Source organism: Neomonachus schauinslandi, chromosome 5 (genome assembly GCF_002201575.2).
Source record: "Neomonachus schauinslandi chromosome 5, ASM220157v2, whole genome shotgun sequence".
NCBI lineage: Eukaryota > Metazoa > Chordata > Mammalia > Carnivora > Phocidae > Neomonachus > Neomonachus schauinslandi.
This window is the reverse complement of record NC_058407.1, coordinates 47,303,721-47,321,334: the sequence shown is the minus strand read 5'-3', so window position 1 is coordinate 47,321,334 and position 17,614 is coordinate 47,303,721. Positions and strand designations below refer to the sequence as shown.

The 17,614-nt window shown below is 40.8% G+C and overlaps 1 pseudogene; it reads left to right on the top strand.

Moving 5' to 3' along the window:
* Window positions 1-14,129: 14,129 nt before the first annotated feature.
* Window positions 14,130-17,346, top strand: LOC110570503 (annotated as a pseudogene).
* Window positions 17,347-17,614: the final 268 nt, after the last annotated feature.

Below are 17,614 nucleotides of genomic sequence, written 5' to 3'. Positions count from 1 at the left end.
AGGAAAAATGGAAAAGGAAAAAATGAAATAACTGGTTTTTGCTGAAATAGCTGATATTTGCTAAAGTTATGGTCCAAAGTAGTGATGATAGCAGGCAACATTTATTAGTCATTTACTCAAAAATAATTTCTGACACTAAAAAAAAAAAAATTTTTTTTACACAACTGAGTGCTTACCATATTCCAAGTACAACCCCATGAGTTGGGCATTTTATCATTATTCCTATTTTTCAGATGAGGACACAAAGGCAAAGAGAGGCTAAATAATTTGCTTATTGTCAAATGGACAGTCAGTAATAGAGCTGAAGTAGGAGACCCGTCTGTCTAACACAGACCCTGTCTGTTACCTCCTGATGAGATTTACTTTAAAGATTTAGTTATTTATTTGAGAGAGAGAAAGAGAGAGAGAGCGGGAAATGCAGAGGGAGAGAAAGTCTTAAGCAGGCTCCTCGCTGAGTGTGGAGCCCAATGCTTGGCTCTGTCTCACGACCCTGAGATCAAAACCCTGAGATCATGACCCTGAGATCACGACCTAAGCCCAAACCAAGAGTCAGATGCTTAACAGACTGCGCCAACCAGGCGCCCCCTGATGAGTTTTACTTTAAAAAGGCAACTTTCCTAACACTTACACCAAATAAACTGAATATTTGAAGGATGGTGTTTTCCTTTTCTACGTAAATACGCAAATCCATAGGGTCAGTGAGAATTCTCAAAGAAGAGTCTAGTGATACATGCAGAAAAATTGAGAATGAATTGTGCATTTAACTAAGAAAATTTCTGATAGACAATAGTTTTTTATTATTATATAGAGATGTTTAAAATATATATTAATAATTTATTTTTCTTTTAAATATTAAATTCCTTTGTGTATCAGATGTTTTATTGTTCTGGCAACTGATGCCTTTTTAAGATGAGGCTCCCAACTACCATCCTGGCAGGCTTATTTCTAAAAAGAAATTCAAGAATGATATTGAAGCATATTCCCATCTTCCTTCTTCCCTTATACCTACTCTCCCATATTATCCTCCCACTTGAACTTGGAATTAATCAAAATGTATCTAAATTCTAAGATCAAGTAGCAATGGGAAAAAGTGACTTATTTTTCCAAGTCTGAAAGCCTGACGTTTATCTTTCCATCCATGGTAGCACATCCGGTCTCAGGCAGACACCCTCCGTGATTTATTTACGTAATTTAAGGATTCCTGAGAATTCCCATTACTGAATAGTCAGTTAGGAGTTTGTTATTTTTCCAATCTAAAAAATTCCATAGTGGAACATTTAAACTGACTGAAGGAGAAGAGTGTCACTAAAGAACACTCTGTTGTAGATTCTAGATGATATCATTTGTTTAGTAACATGAATCAGTGCAAGAATCACTTTGGACATAGTACAGGGAACAAAAAATGAGCTGTTTTCTTCATATAACAACACGGTAGCAACAGGACCATAGTCTTCTTATGGCTGGTACCTAATGGTTGAGCAAAGTATCTAAATATGTAGGTTGATTATTTCTGAATGAATATGTAATGTTATTATATTATTTTATTATTATTATGTTTGTTATTGTTATTTTATTATTTTTGATGTAAACACAAATTTATTATTTGATGTTTCAAGAAATCTGGTGGATGTTTTTTTGAAGTCATTTTTGATGGACATATCATGTGAGAATTTTATATATTTCTGAGCTCCGGCCAGCATTGATAGGCTGATAACAACTGAACTACTACTTTGACTTGCTAAGCAAGACTTTCTTGCTCTAAAGACAAATGCACTCTGTGTCTCTTACTGCCCTCTATCGGCTGGAGCAAGATGTGCTGACTTAGGTGGAATTGTTGATTCAGGGACCTAAGATCTGTTTTTAGTAATATATGTGCAAGGCACTTCATACAGGTTACCCTCCAGAACAGTTTGGTCTTAAGATTTGACACTAAGATTAATTGGCAACTACCATAGAGCGTGGTGGTGTGTGAAAACCCCGAAAATATTTCTAGGGATGAACCCAGAACAACACCAGCAGATGCATCGTTTCTCACAAACTCCTAATCTTGCAAATAAGGAGTAGAAGCTAAACTCCACACAAATCTGAGTTCAAAGTTTGTGTTTGTCCCACATTACCGTGCTGTTTCTCTTTCATATAATTAAAGCAGGTGTGAGGTCCTTCTACCACTTTGTTTCTTCTGTCTAGAACTCTTTCACATTGCTAGGTTAAAGAAACAACTTTAGTAACTACTCATCTTTCATAGTGGGATGCCACTAAATAATTTTTAATGCTGGTAAAACTACAAATAGGAGATTATATAGAGGTAACAATCAGGAAAATAATGGGAGGAACAGTTTAAAGTGGTTATCTAATGGAGTGGGCCTGGGAATGGGGCGAGAAGGAAGACAAGAGTCTTTGACTTTGACTTTAGATGCTCTTGTACTGTTTAATTTTTGTACATGCGTATGTATCAATTTTATGATTATCTTTCTAAACTTTTAAGTCTTTCATAATTAGTGTAGTTCAGAGACACCTGAAGAATAATTTCTGTGCCTGGGGAATGGTATGGTGTTGCGGTAGGTATATTAGTTAGGGTAAGCTAGTTGCTATAATAAATTAATCCCCAAATGTATAATGGCCCAAACACCATAGAAGTTTATTCTCTCTCTCAGAGCAAGGCAGTTACGGGTGGGTGAGGTGGGTCTGGAGGAGGAGGAGGGAGAGATGGTGTGTTGCACACATTCATTCAGGGACCCAGAAGGCAGAGGCTCTGCTATCTTCAACATATGGTTTCAAAGGTCGCCTGAAAATCAACATCAAGCCAGCAAAAGGGAAAAGAACATGGAAAAGTATGCAGGGGAAGGTATTTATGGCCAGGCCTGGTAGTGGTACACAATTACTTAGGCTCACATTCCATTGGCTGGAACTCAGTCAGTTGGCCACACCTAACTGCAAGGAAGGCTGGGAAATATGGGCCAGCAGAATGCCCAGGAAGAAGAGAATGTGGATTTTTGGTTAGCAGATAGCAGTTCTGTCACAAAAGATAACCATATTTACTTCTAGGGTTCCTGCTTCTGGGGACCCACAATCATGTCTAAAGATAGTTGGATTAAAGCCTTCCCCCAGAGAGAATGTAGAAGATGGTTTGGGCACATCTCCTTAGTCCACCTCTGATGTCAGCTGAAGTTGAACAGTTCCCATGCTCACCGCCAGTGTCCCACATTGAGCGCCCTATAACTCTTAGCTCTTCTGCCTCTGGGGTTTTTCTGAAGCCACAGAGTTCCTTTATCCCTTGTGCAGAACAGTCCAAAAGTACAGGGGAATTAACATCCTGGGGACAAACCTCAATCAATGGTGGACAGAGTAGGTGGATTCTAAGGCACATACTACATACATGGATTTTCAGAAAGTTTCCACTGCAGTTGAGTTCCTGTCACTTGGTGGTAATCAGCCTAATAATGAGCCACTTACTGACCTTCTCCTCCTGCCCTGTGACACTTTCTGCTTACTCCTCATTCCTGCTTCCTCAAGTCACCGTCCAAATAAACTAATTGAACTCAAGTCCTGGTCCAGGCTCTGCTTTGGGGGAAGAACGACCCAAATTAAGACTGAAGAGTTAAATGCTTCTCTTGGCTTCTCTAGGAAGGGAACTCTAGGAATTTAAGAACCCACCCTGAGGAAGGACTGGGGAAGGATTTATTCTCTATTTTAGAGTCCTAGTCTAGAATCTGTAGAAGGTGTTGCTGGCGCAGCCTGGAAGTCTATGTAACAGATACCCGGCTTCCCCCAAACACTTGGTAACATTCTCTCACAGGGGGAATTGCACACTTGACAGAGTAAGGCCCCCTTTGGGACTGCAAGAGCCATAGTCTAAGTGATTTGTTTGCAAGAAACAGAAATCCTTTCAAGGTAGCTTAAGGAAAGAGTTTCATTATGAGAATTCAAGGCACTTCCAAGGAACTCAATGCAAGAAGTACAGTCAGGCCTATGGTAACCAGAAATCATTGAGCAGCTATTCTCTGTCTTTCTCTGTCTTTCTGGGACAGTGTGTTCTCTCAACTCTGTTGTATGTCCACTTCTGTCTCTGAAGTCTGGTTTCTGGACAAGGCTTTTAGTTTCTGCTCCATAGCATCATATTTCTTTTTTTTTTTAAGATTTATTTATTGATTGATTTGAGAGTGTGTATGTGAGTGGGGGGGGGGGCAAAGGGAGAGAGAAAAGCAGACTCCCCACTGAGCACAGAGCCTGAGTCAGGGCTCAGTCCCACAACCTGAGATCATGAGCTGAGCTGAAACCAAGAGTCAGATGCTCAACCAACTGAGTCAACCAGGTGCTCCCCATAGCATCTTATTTCATGTGGCTTTGCATCAAAAAATGAACCAACCATAGCTCAAATACTGCATAACCATCGAGTGCCTACCTCGGCACTGGGGCTTGGTATATGGGAGGGTTGGAGAGATGGAAGTCAAACTAGAAAAAGAAGTTGGTTATGGCAGGGAAATTAAGATGGATATAGTTTTGAGGTGGAAACTTTGGGGCAGAGTGACCTCAGCAGAAGGGATCAATTTTCTTCATTAAAGGCCAAAGCAGGTTAGAAAAGAAACTGGAGAAGGTCTGAGGGCAAATGTCTAAGGTGGAAGGCAAAATTAAGGCTAGAGCTGGATAGTGAAAGAAACTGAGGCGAGTTATAGCACAAGTATTAGAGAGCTGCGGGGCCATGCCAAGAAATGTATGTATCTACAGCTACAAGTGATAGAATGCCCAAGTGTGGCTTAAACAATAAGAATATTTAATTATGTCACATTTGAAACCTGGAGATGGGCTCTTCCAGAATTGGATAATAAAGGAGCTTGAAGGTGTCAGGGCTCTGGGTTGGCTTCTCTGTCATTCTCTGGGTATTACTCTAAGACTATTTTAATACCAAATATCATGTGCTCCCGTGTACAAGGCAGAGTTTTTCTTTGAAAGTCTCCCTTTTATCAAGAAGTAACACCTTTCCCAGATGTCTACAGCATGTCTCTTCAGGTACCATTGCCTAGAATGGGGTCACGTACCTAATCTCTAATCAATTACTTGCAAAGGAAAATTTCACAACAGCAGGGAATTTACCTGTTTTATTCATGGTGGATCTCAGAACTGAGAATATGTTTGGTACATAGTAAGGACTCAATAAATATTTGCTGAATGAATGGATTACCATGACTGGCTTGGATCAATCTGCAATTCCTCTCCTGAGGCCGGGGCCATAGCACATATTCCCTGAGCATATTCTGCCCCATAACTATACCCCTTTGGCTTTGACCCCTGTTTCACGCCATCCACAAGATGGATCGTCCAACTAAATAAAAAGGTGAAGCAATAAAGCTTTTAGAAGAAAACATAGAAAAATATGTTAATGACTATAATGATTTTTTGATGTGTCAACTTGACTAAGCTATAGTCCCCCCACTCATTCAATCAAACACTAATCTAGATATTGGCATTTTATAGATGTGATTAAAGTTCAAAATCAGTTTACTTTAAGTAAGGGAGATATCCTAGATAATGTGGATGAGCCGGATTCAATCAGTGGAAGGTCTTAACCAGGACTCAAAAAGCAAGATTATAAAAGAAAAAAACTTGATAAGTTGTACTTTGTTAAAAGATGCCATTAAAAGAATAAAAAGACAAGTCACATACTGGGAGAAGATATTCACAACACATATTTCTAACAAAAGACTTATGTTCAGAATATGTAAATAACGCCTACAAATCAATAAGAAAAAAGGGGTGCCTGGGTGGCTCAGTTGGTTAAGCACCTGACTCTTGATTTTGGCTCAGGTCATGATCTCAGGGATGTGAGATGGAGCCCTGCGTTGGGGTCTGCGCAGGACATGGAACCTGCTTAAGATTCTCTTCCTCCGCCCCTCCCCACCAAAAAAGAAAGAAAAAAGAAAAAAAAAAAAGAACAACCTAACCAAAAGTGGACATACAACTCGAACAGGCGTTTCACAAAATAAGACAACCAAACATCCAATATACATATGAAAAGTGCTCAGCAATATTACTCGCTAGGAAAATGTAAATTTAAAACCATAATGAAATACTACCAGACCCAACCAGAATGACTGGCTTAAGAGGACTGACAGTGCCAAATGATGGCAAATATGTGGAAGAACTGAGATTCTTTACATTGCTGATGAGAGTGTAAAATGTTATATCTGCTTCATAAGCCAACCTGACAGTTTCTGCTAAAGCTAAACACTGCCAACCCTATGATAGCAATTCCAGTTCTAGGAATTTACTCAAGAGAAATGAGTAGCTATACCCACAAAGAACGTGCTTAAAAATGTCCATCACAGCTTTATTTGTATTAGCCAAAGTGGAAACAACTCCACGACAATTAACAGAAGAATAGATAAATAAGTTGTGGTATATGCATGAAATAAAATACTACACAGCAATTAAAAAAAGAGAACAGACTACTGGTACATGCAACAACATGAAGAATCTCATAAATATTAAACTGAGTGAAAGAAGCCAATTTAAGAGAAAACGTTTCCACTTATACAAAGTTTAAGAACAGTCAAAACTAGTCAATAATGATAGAACTGAGAATAGTCATTACCTCCCCATGGTTTGGGGTATAAACTGGGAAGAAGTAAGGAGGAATCTTTTGAGGTGCTGGGAATTTTCTACATCTTGAACTGTGCGGTGGTGACGCAAGTGTATGTGCGTACAATAATTCATCACGCTATGCACTTAGGTTTGGTGCTTTGGTGTATATGTATTGTCCCTCCATAAAAGTTACCAAAAAAAGAAAAACCCACTGGGAGTTCTATTCCCAAGGAACCACTGGGTAAGCAATGAGTATGCCCACTCTAGGGGGTCTAAGAACAGAAGTTTCGGGGTGCCTGGGTGGCTCAGTGGTTAAGCGTCTGCTTTCAGCTCAGGTCATGATCCCAGGGTCCTGGGATCGAGCCCCACATCAGGCTCCCCGCTCAGCGGTGAGTCTGCTTCTCCCTCTCCCACTACCCCCTGCTTGTGTTCCCTCTCTCACTGTCTCTCTCTCTCTGTCAAATAAATAAATAAAATCTTAAAAAAAAAAAAAAACAAGAACAGAAGTTTCTACTCTGTTCTAGAATAGAACAATATCTCAAGTGCATTTCCCCCACTGAGCCTCCAAAGAAGGAGGGTTTCAGGAGCACTCTCTTAGGACATCTATCTGGGAGGCTGGTGGAGTTAGAGTTCTGGGAGCTCAGAATTCTAGTTAATATTCCTCTGATTTTTACTTGGGTTGGTGCAGTGGTGTATAAAAGGAATGCAGAAGGATCAGATGGGATTTCTTCAAATTTAAACCAGTGCCTAAAATCCAATTTCATGAACATTGTAGGACGCCTGGATTTTTACTGTCAGAACCAATAAAGAAGATAAATCTGGAGACATAATTATTTATGGTCAGCACAAATATGCACAAATCTCAGTTGATAACTGGCAGGCCTCCCTTTCTTCCTGCTAGTATCATCCTAAGACTACATTGAAATTTATAGTTTCTAGGGTTGGTACCCAGGAACATCTCCTCATGTATTCCATTTGGCTAGAAGCCTTAATTTAAATAAAGTAGCAGGTGAAGACTTTCTGCTCTCAAAATTATGCAAAGCCTGTTCTAAATTACTTCCTCCAAAATATAGAGCCATCTGTTTGTTAAACATTCCATCTAAACTTTATGCCTATTTCTTCCTTAAAATATGTCAGAGTGAGGATTTCTGGATTGATACTTTATACAAGATTCAACAGAGTTGCAAGCACAAATACTCTACTATTACTTAACGGAAAATAATGATCAAAAATAACAGGTGAGGGGCGCCTGGGTCGCTCAGTTGGTTAAGCAACTGCCTTCGGCTCAGGTCATGATCCTGGAGTCCCGGGATCGAGTCCTGCATCGGGCTCCCTGCTCGGCAGGGAGTCTGCTTCTCCCTCTGACCCTCCCCACTCTCATGTGCTCTCTCTCATTCTCTCTCTCTCAAATAAATAAATAAAATCTTAAAAAAAATAACAGGTGAAAGGGATTAAGAGTACACTCATTGTGATGAGCACTGAGTAATGTATAGAATTGTTGAATCATTATATTGTACATCTGAAACTAATATAACACCGTATGTTAATTATACTTGAATAAAGTCTATACATCATAGATTATTAGTGACCTTTCTTGAAATGAAATGGGTATGACTTTAAAACTTAAATAAATGAATTATAGAGTTGAATTTTCCTGTTTGTTTTTAACTTACCTCTTCTTGGCCTATACTCCTTTACTCTAGGCAAAGCTTCCTGAACACAGTATTAATTCCTAGTTATCGGTTCTTATACAAAAGCTGCATTTTAACATCTTAGCAAGAGTCAGTATCTGTCTTCAGATAGATCTAGCTCCTGGAAAACCAGATAACTGTATTGAAGGGCCTAAAGCAGGAATCTATTCTTCCCCCTTCCCACACTTTCCTTTTAACAGCTCTTTGAATGATAGAAAACCATTGGGTGATCTGGCTGCATTCCTTCCCTGCTGGAGATGTGAACCAGGAATGGCTTTCATGTTCAAAACTGGGCTTGTCATGGAAGCATTATGCAGTTTTTTCTATGTCTGTGGTGAGTGATTGGAAAAAGCTTCTTTGAAAATCTTCCATGCTAAGTCACTTTATCTACATTCTATGATAAAAAAAAAAAATTGAAAGACTTCCATTTATTCATGTATTGAAGGCTCAGAATTGGGTCCTTAAGAAAAATCCTATCTCAGGGACGCCTGGGTGACTCAGTCGGTTAAGCGTCTGCCTTCGGCTCAGGTCATGATCCCAGGGTCCTGGGATCGAGTCCCGCATCGGGCTCCCTGCTCCACTGGGAGCCTGCTTCTCCCTCTGCCTCTGCCTCTCTGTCTCTCATGAATAAATAAATAAAATCTTTAAAAAAAAAAAAAGAAAAATCCTGTCTTGGATATAGGTACTCCCTTGGTGGACCTTTGAAATGAGGGGTGTGTGGCAGATTGTATTTGACAAAACTGTCTGCAACAATATTTCTAGTCCCACATGCTCTTCCAAACCCTGCCACTTCCCCATCTACGTCTCCTGGAGTCTATTTCCTCTCCTCTTGAAACTGGGCAGATTTTTGTGCATGCCTCAATGAATAGAATGTTGTAGAAATGACAGTGCATGACTGACCTTCAAGGCTAGGTCAAAAAAAGATGATATGACTTCCATCTCATTCTCTCTCTCCCTCTTTCTCCCCTCCGCCGAGCCCCTGTGTGAGAAGTCCAGCTATTTTGAACCCGTGTTGTGGGGGAAAGCATGTGGAGAGACCACATAGAGTTGTCCAAGGAGCCTCGATGTCCCAGTCCCCAGCTGATCAACTCTTCTTAACCTGGTACCAGACGTGTGAGTGAGCAGGCCTTCAGATGATTCCAGCCCCAGTCACTGTCTATAACTGCATGAGGAAAGTTGAGCAAGAACTGCCTAGTTGAGCCCACTCAACCCCTATAACCATGAAAGATAATAATAATGGTCATTGTTGTTTTAAGCCAAAGTTTAAAGATAGTTTTGGTTAGATACTTCCATTTTCATAAAAGCTTGTAAAAAAATTTAATCTGATGACAATAGTATATGTTGCTACTCTGAATGAATGACATAGAACAAGGATCTTTCAGGTCTTGAAAGAAGATACTAACTCCAATGATCTGTTCCCAACCCCTATGAAAGGTCTGGTTCAGAGAGGGGATCTCAATGGGGAAGTGTTGAAGGACTTGCAATCCTCTGGGTTTCCGAGATCTATTTTTTTTTATTTAGCTAAAATTTTAGAAAGTTTTAGTCTTACACCATATTTCCTTGGTCTCCTATAAAATTAACTTCTGTGAGTTGCACTATAGGACAAACCTCAGGTTTTCATGCTATAAGACACAACCTTTAAAAAGCCCTATAGGATTTGCTATAAGAATATCACTGAGGGGCACCTGGGTGGTTCAGTCAGTTGGGTGTCTGCCTTTGGCTCGGGTCATGATCTCAGGGTCCTAGGATCGAGCCTCATGCCAAAGCCCCCTACTCAGTGGGAAGTCTAATTCTGCCTCTGCCCCTTCCCCAGCTTATGCTCTCTGTTTCTCTCTCTCAAATAAATAAATAAAACCTTAAAAAAAATAAAAGAATATCATTGAGGACACTGTTTACTACATCACTCAATATCCCAGATATAAAGCTCCACACCAGAAATTTATTTTAGAGCTAAGTTCCAGGAAAAGCTTGAGAAACTAGAATGTTTTGCCTTTGTAGTCAAGAGAATCATTTTTGGCCTTCATTTTTTTCAGCAGAAAACTCAGATCTGAATCTGTGGCTCAGATAATTATGCAGAGCCCTATTGTTTGCATAACTCATTCTACTCCGCTGACTTGTCTTTGCCTAATGCATGTTTTTAATGATCCTGGCTTTATTTATTATTTACATTTTCTATTTGATCATATGTATTCTTATAAGCTTTTTCAAATCCCTTGTGGAAAAAGACATAATAGAAATAAATTGAGAAGTAAATGAATATATAAGTAAATTACCCTTCTGAGACATCACCGAATTATAAACCTCCCACTGGCTTAATGATTCATCCATTTACTTCACAAATATGGATTAAGCATCGACTATGAACCAGGCATTGTATTAGGGAGGGTCAGAGCTGAAAAGATTTTTAATTTTTTAGAGGATTTATTTATTTATTTGAGAGAGAGAGAAAGAGAGAAAGGCAAGGAGAGGGAGGGGCAGAGGGAGAGGGAAAGAGAGTCCCAAGCAGACTCTGCGCTGAGCATGGAGCCCGACTCAGGGCTCAATCCCAAGACCCTGAGATCATGCCCGGAGCCAAAATCGAGAGTCGGTCACTTAACCGACTGTACCCCCCAGGTGCCCCTGAAAAGATTTTTTGAAAAACCACAGTCCTTGCCCTCAGGGAAATAGAATGCCTAATACTGACCTCTTGGAGGTTACATTAGTCATCATAAAGCCAGAGCTCCTAAGGTTTTTGGTAAGTAAGTCCGGGGGCCGGGGGGAGGAAAAGACGGCTCTGGGAAGGTAGATAATAAATGAATACTCACCTTCAGGTTCCTGGCCAGGAACTTCAACACACTACCATCTCAAAAACTCCTTCTGGTTTTGGAGAAATGGTGGGCCACATTTGCCCCTCAGACCCCGATCGCCACTTGTACGCTAACAGATTCATTTCTCCCCTGTGAGACCAATACTTGTAACTCTGGTTTGTGACTCGGCTGCTGGTTCCACCTCTTTAATGATTCTCTGCCGCCTACTCAGGTCATCTATCTTTGTTTGTACCAGTTGGGTAAACTTTTACACCCGTCTCTCAGGACACACCAAGGTCCTCCAGCTCTGCAAATTCTCAGCTTCTCCTGCCAAGGATGGCAATAAATCTGATCTGCCTTGTCAGCCTTAAACTTAACTTCACTTTTTGACCCCTCATTATTTCTGACAGCACTACCTGAACGCCTTCATTTTGGTCTCTGTCCTTTCTTGCCAGTAGGGGGCTCTGTACTCTTGTGTCCCGCAGTCTTTCTACCACTTGGGATATTTTGCGGTCATTTTCTAAGAGAGCTGCCCCTCCCTATCCCAATGTTGGCAAATGCGGCTGCTAATCCTATTACCCTAGAATCTAGATTCTAAAAAAGATGCTTGATTTGCTAATGCAAATATTTATAAATATTTTATAATTAAATAATAAATCCCTTCTGGCTTCATGAAACTCCCAGTTCTGGGTACCTAACAATGAATATAAGTCTGTTTTTCTACAGGCCCTTCTCTATGGAGTTGGAACAAACTGTAGTACTCTGAGCTAAATTTAAATAGTTAAACATTGCTTTTTTGAAATATTCATATGCTGTCTTCCATTTATCTAATAAGAGATATGTGACCTCAGCTAATTTCCCAAGCAAATTGTTTGTCAAAAAGTGTGAGTGTGAGGGACGCCTGGGTGGCTCAGTCGTTAGGCATCTGCCTTCGGCTCGGGTCATGGTCCTGGGGTCCTGGGATCAAGCCCCGCATCGGGCTCCCTGCTCGGCGGGAAGCCTGCTTCTGCCTCTCCCACTCCCCCTGCTTGTGTTCCTTCTCTGGCTGTATCTCTCTCTGTCAAATAAATAAATAAATAAATCTTAAAAAAAAAAAAGTGTGAGTGTGGAGTGCCTGGGTAGCTCAGTCAGCTAAGCATCTGCCTTCAGCTCAGGTCATGATCTGGGAGTCCTGGGATCAAGTCCTGCATTGGGCTCCCTGCTCAGTGGGGAGTCTGCTCTCCCTGCTTGTAGTCCCTCTCTCTCTGTCTCTCTCTGTCAAATTAATTAATTAATTAATTAATCTTCTTGGCAGAGTCTTCATGGCTGCCATTTTTTTCTCAGTGGAATGGAAAATGGAAATAAGATTCCCCCTCCCACATATAAAACAATCATTTAGGGGTGACTTTAGTAATTGTCCACATCATCGGCCACTGAGCATTCTTTGCTTAATGATGACTTGAAGAGTCAGCTGCAGAATGAAGCCATATTTAGGTGATGATAGCCCCATGACTTCAACACAAAACCTGAAGGTTGAAGTCCTCCCTCATCAATATGGTACATTTCATCCAGCTCTAGGCCTCCATTAACACCATCTACCCTCCCTCCCTCTAAAATCTTGTCAAAGAAATATCTACCTGTAAGAATCATTCACACCAGTCTGGCCGCTGTTTTGAAGGATATGATTTGAAAAGACATTATTTTACATCCTCCTGTCCACGTGGTTGTGTGTATTAAGTCTTAGAGCCAGACCTCCATGCTGTGCTTCTTCAGAGAATAACTAGGTCTATCTCATAACCAGAGAGTATTCTATCCACAACTCACTGCATTTCTCTACCCAGAACACATTCCTTCACAGCAGCTGGTTCCACATTTGCTATTTACCCATTCCTTTAAGCACCACCATTACCACCACCCCACCTCAACACCACCGCTCCCTCCACTGTCCCCCCACCCCGTGGCCAGTACCTGTAGAAGCCGTAAGAGAAGCTTGCAGGAAATCTACCTATCTGCCAAAAAGCAACACTTTACTGCTAGTGAATATATATTAAGGGGAGGGTATATATTAAGGGGAGAACAGCATCTAGCTACTTTTCTTACACAAATGTATCACCCGCTCAGCTAAAACTGAGATGACCAGCACTGGGGTTCCTCTAGGTCTTGAAAAACACTGACCACATGGCTTACTCTTATCAGTCAGAATGCTTTGTATTGCGAGTGATGGAAAATGATTTAAATGATTTAAAATGATTTAAACAACAAAGGCAAATTAGCTCATAACTCATGCAACTCAGAGGTCCAGAGTGAGGCTGGCTTGAAGAGGCTTGAAACTACAATGCAAACCATGTCACTAAGGACTGGGTTTCTCTCCATGTCTCCACTCAGTGTTCACTTCATTCTCTGTCTCTACATCAGGGCCCTTGGGTAGTTCTAGAATCCTCTTATGATAGGTAACGAAATGACTGCAGCAGTTCTAGCACATTCCGTCACACTACACAGTCTGGGCAGATGCAAGTATTTCCTAAAGAATTGAGAGGATTTCCTAGAAGTCCCAGCTGTGACTAAAATACGTGACCAACCCTGAACAAATAACATATCTAGAAAATGAGATTAGAGCTGAGGAAAGAAAATAAGACAAGGACTGGATTTCGGGGTAATGGAAACAATGTCCATAAAAGCTTCCTACACATGTGCATGTACCCTGTCTTCCATAACTCCCCATACTACTTGACACCGGTGAGAGAAAATTTTGCTCATCTTAAACTGATGTAATTTTTCTGTTTTCAACTCAGGTAACCACTCTCCCTAGGTTATCTCATCCGCTGCCAAGGCCTTAAATATCTTCCACTAAAGCAATACATTCAGGCCACGAACTTTCTCCTGCATGTTAAAGAGATATGTTCAACTCAACCAGATATCTACATTTGTTTTGCTCAAAAACATTTCAAACTCTTATTTTTTAAAAAAGAATCCTTATCTCTTAGAGATACATACTGAAATAGTTACAGAAGAAATGATAGGACTTTTGGGATTTGCTTCCAAGTCCTCCAGTGGAGACAGGAGGAAGCGCAGGTTGAGCTGAAATAAAATGAAAATGGTAGTTGTTGAAGCCAAAGGTGAGTATGCATGAAATTTTTATAATATTCTTTCTGCTTTTGTGTATGTTTGACACTTTTCATAAGAAACTTTCTAGAGGTACCTCAAACTCAACCTGTTTGTGAAAGTTAAGATATAGATTCAGCCACACAAATAGAGATTGAAAATAATACTGGCCTACAGGAGAAAAGATATTTCTCTTTCATGTAAAAGTCTGGTATATCACTCCATAGTGTCTGGGGCCCAAGTTCCTTCCATCTTATTGCTCCACTATCCATCTGCATGGTGTTCTTTTGGTGTCCATGGTCCCAGGTGGCTCAATGTCATTACATTTTGAGCAGCAAAAAGGAAAAGAGGAAGAGAGTATGCCAATCCTTTAAGAGTGCAACCCAGATGGGGCACCTGGGTGGCTCAGTCGGTTAAGCCTCCGACTCTTGATTTTGGCTCAGATCACGATCTCAGGGTTGTGAGATGCAGCCCCGCCTCAGACCACGTCAGGCTCCGTGCTCAGCGGGGAGTCTACCGCTCTCCCTCACCCTCTGCCCCTCCCCATGCTCTCTCTCTGTCTTGCTCTCGCTCTCTCATAAATAATTAAATAAATCTTTAAAAAAAAAAGAGTGTAACCCAGAAGTCACAAACATTACTCCCACTCAGATCCCATTGCTCAGGACTTAATCATATGAATAATTGAGCTGCAAGCAAGGCTGGGAAATATATTGTCTTTCTGGGTAGCCATGTGCCAAGCTAAAGACTTCTAATACTAAGAAAGAAGAGAAAAGATATTGAGTGGCAACTAACAGTCTCTGGCCCATTTTTCCCACTCAGTCATCCAAGTATTCATGTGCACCCTTCTTCCCAAGCATTTATTTTCTGGGGAGAGAAACCACAAAGTCCCATCCAGTTTCTGCATCCAGTTCAAAGTTCACAATCTCTAGGTAATTCTCAGTCCTATTTATAATGTCCATATGTAATTCATCATGGTCTGGTAGCCTATAAACTAAAAGACAAGAGATCTGCCCTCCAACTTTCCTGTTGTAAATTGTAGAGCAGGGATGGGGTAGCCAATATGCACATATAATTTAAATCTATTTGAAAAAAGGAAGAATGGGAAGAAAACAACAGCCTCTAGTTCACAGCAATCATCAAATCCCTCAGAGCAGTAATTGGAAGACTTCCTGTCCGGCTAGTGGAGTTAAGTTCCTAGGTTATCCCATCTGACGATTGGTATTCTTGTTGCCTGGAGGGGGTGGGGGGGCAGTGAAGACCTCTCTCCTGAATCCTTATCCCTTCCTCTCCATGACCCCAGTTTTTGCCCTATGGGAGGTTCTTCTTGTCCATTTGTCTCCTCGGCCACAGCTGAAGTAGGCTTTGCAGAATGTGTCCTACTTAGGGCAGCTTAGTTTTCAAAAGGGACTTCTGTGTACAGGCATGGGGGCCTTTGTGCAGTAATCAAAGAGCCCATGGTTTTCTCTAGACATTTGTTTAAGTCTGAAGACTGATTTTTTTATGGAAAAGGCATGGAAATAGACTCTTTCCTAAAGCCTCCAGAAAGGAGCCTTGCCCTACCAACACCCTGATTTTAGGCCAGGCAGACCCATTTCAGACTTCCGAGTTCCAGAACTATAAGATAATAAATTTGGGTTGTTTTAAGCCACTAGGTTTGTGGTCATTTGTTACAGCAGCCATAGGAAAAATACATGAACCTTCTACTTGTTAACATAGGGAAGCTAAAGAAGGATGTGAGCTAGAGGGGGCAAGGAGGGGCATGTTGGTGACACCTCTGGTCCTGACTCTTTGAACACACCCTCGGGCCACATGGAGGTGCATGCAATAAAGCCAGCAGTAACAGCTTCCAAGCAGGTATATAGACAAGCCCAGACTACAGACTCTTCATCAGATCGGTCTTTTTTCTCCACTCTTCTGTCCCTGGCTTTTCAATTCCTGGCATAATTCTCTGATTTCTAATATCTGTCTCTGACCCTCATCCTCAGTCTGGAGATCCAGAATACTCTTCTGCAGCTCACTCAGCTCAGCAATCCATATGCCTCTGTGTTTGGCATGCTCCCTTGATTCCTGTGACATTCACAATTTCAGGCAACAGACCTCCCCCACCAGCCCGGCTGGTCCTTATGACTTAGGCAAGCAGGGATTCAGGGAAGAACAATGTTGTGATTGGGGTATTATGTTATGAAAGACTTTGCATCAAATAAATCACAAATTTGACCCATTAAACATAAAAAATATATATAAATAACTAGAAAAGCCTGTAACACCTAGGAATTGTAATAAGCTGCTCAAGTCTTATAAAAGAGAAATAAAGGTCCTATCTGCATAGATTTCCTAAGAAGACCAACTACACTATGAAGAATATAATCAGCATATTAAATTCAACATTATTAAATCATACATTTGACTTACCCGGGGCAAATATGTTAATTATATACATATTAATAACTAATTAGACATTCAATTAATGCCTTGCTGATGCCTTCCTTGTATTTTATAATAACTTTGATGGAAAAATCTAAGGGGTCCCAGTGCTATTAAAAATTATTCTGGAGAGGCATGGAACTGGCCGCCGTGGCCTTTGGGCTGGAATGAACGGCACCCTCAGCGGAGACTGGGGAGCCGAGCCAGACCCGTGGCCAGTACAATGGGAGCAGTTGGACTGGCTATTGCTGCTGCAGGATTTGCAGGCCATTATATTTTGCAAGCCATGAAACACATGGAGCCTCAAGTAAAACAAGTTTTTCAAAGTCTACCAAAATCTGTCTTCAGTGGTGGCTATTAGAAAGGTGGGTTTGAACCCAAAATGATGAAACAGAAGCAGCATTAATAGTAGGCATAAACTGGGGGCCTGGGTGGCTCAGTTGGTTAAGCGACTGCCTTCGGCTCAGGTCATGATCCTGGAGTCCCTGGATCGAGTCCCGCATTGGGCTCCCTGCTCGGCAGGGAGCCTGCTTCTGCCTCTGACCCTCCCCCCTCTCATGTGCTCTCTCTCTCTCTCTCATTCTCTCTGTCTCAAATAAATAAATAAAATCTTTAAAAAAAAATAGTAGGCATAAACTATAAACCCTATTGCCAATGAAGGGGGAATAAGAGATGCTCACCAACTAATTATGCTTTTAAATCACCCAGACAGGGTTGGATCTCCTTATTTTGCAGCCAAAATCAATGAAGCTAAAGGTTTACTAGACGGTCAAGCGAAAAAATGAAGTAATTGTGTGGTGAATTTTAAGTTCTGGTTAGTTTCTGTATCTAAGTGCCAGCTTTTATAATAAAATGCCTCGAAGCTACACGCTTTAAAAAAAATATTCTGAAATATGATTACTGTTGCAGCATCTCTAAGCAAGACAACTTAATATCATGAACAACTTAAATATTCAACAAGAGAACAATAGCTAAGTTAGTTATGCACAGCCATAAAATATCATTTGATCATTCAAATTTATCTTTAGAAAAATATCTTAGTAATACGAGAAA